Consider the following 1,734-nt stretch of genomic DNA (forward strand, 5'->3'; position numbering starts at 1 on the left):
TGATGTCGATCAAGTTCAACTGACAACTGAATTTAAGTTGGCGTAGCTGTCCCCATCTCTCTCTGTTTTTTTTCTTTTTTCTTTTTTTTTCTTTCTTTTTTCACATTTGATAAAGATATTAAAGTAGTTTTAAATTTTTTTCTTGTTGTTAAAATTCAAAATAGTTTTTAAATATTATTGGATGTCACTGTTCCCACCAATCCTTGCACAAGTTAAGGTTACGCATGATGACGAAAGCACGTTAGTGCTAGCCCTCCCGGAACTCATAGAGATTGCATTGCAGTGCCTTAAATTCGAAAAAAATTATCTTTGTATGGAAGTCTATGAGAGCACTCGGGGCGATTCTCAGTCTGACAGAAATAGCCCAAAAAGGGGCGGTATTGGTATTGATTGGACTATTTAGAGGCAGAACAAACAGTGAAAGCTAGCGTAACACTGTGGTTGAATGTGAAAGAAAAAAATCCCTCCCTTTCGCGCTTTGGTGGTGCGTCGCCCAATCGCCCTAATGGAGAAACCGCCCCTGCTTTAGAAGAGCTGGTTATCAGAGTAAAAATTAAGGTAACCTTATACGCATTTTGGCATTCTGAGTTAGTGCATGGAAAAGTAATATGCCAAGAATTTTGGAGTTCACACATTTCTATATCTCAGTCTGGATTACATAAGTATAAACATTGCTAAAACAAAACTCAAGGTGACATCTACATCTACACACATTGCATGCCTCTTGAAACAAGTTATTCATTCATACACCAATTAAATTGAAAATTGAAAAGAAAACAAAAAGATTTTATACACTTAAGAAAATGGTCTGTCAAAGTTAACGTTAACCTACGCTAATAATTATATTCTGAACTGAACATTCTCATCTCTACTTAAAGATTTTAAAGAACTACACTTGAACGACACTATTTAATTTAGTTAATAATGTTTCTTTTCAGATTTATATATCTAATATCGCATTACTCCCATAGTGAATAAGAAAGAAAAAAAAATACATTGCCAGTTTACTTCAAAGACCATTTTTGCACATTGGTCTTATTAAAATGACTATATATAAAATAATTTTGGTAACGTGTTTATAATGTTTATTTTTATTTTATTTTTATCTCACATACAGTATAAATAGGTCCTTGTACATTAATATACATGAACATGTTTGTGTGTATTCGGCAAACATGTTGCCATATTTCATTTCAGTTCACAGTTCTCAATTCTCTGCAACAATCCTTTCTGTCAAACACCCAGCTGCTCATCACCTGCAAAAGTGTCACAAAGCAGCTCGTCGGCATCTAGATTTTCAAAATTAGTTTTGAACATTTCCTATTCAGATGGCAATTAAGGTTTGCGACTATCACCTGTAAATGTAAAACAATTATTGTCTGAATAGGAATAGTTTCTGAATAATCTCAGAGTTCTTTCTTACATAAATCAGGACTAAAAATGTGTCTAAAAAATGATTTTTTTCTAAAAATCACATACATGCACCTGGACAAATCCCCACCTGCTCCCTCTGCTCTGTACTGCATGAATAAGCATGTGCTGGAACCCTACCAAGAGCACATGCACCGTTTCAAATCGCAATACCATCCTCCAGAGACGTCTGGATGGCCCATTTCTACCTCAAAGTTAGCCAAGGGGAGTGCACTAGCAGCTGGTAATTACCGTGCATATGGCTCATCCCCTTAATTAGCACCAGCACTCCAAGTTTCTAATGAGTTTCGATTTTATTTCATT

The sequence above is a fragment of the Sinocyclocheilus rhinocerous genome, unplaced genomic scaffold, assembly GCF_001515625.1.
Source record: "Sinocyclocheilus rhinocerous isolate Xijiao unplaced genomic scaffold, SAMN03320098_v1.1 scaffold1981, whole genome shotgun sequence".
NCBI lineage: Eukaryota > Metazoa > Chordata > Actinopteri > Cypriniformes > Cyprinidae > Sinocyclocheilus > Sinocyclocheilus rhinocerous.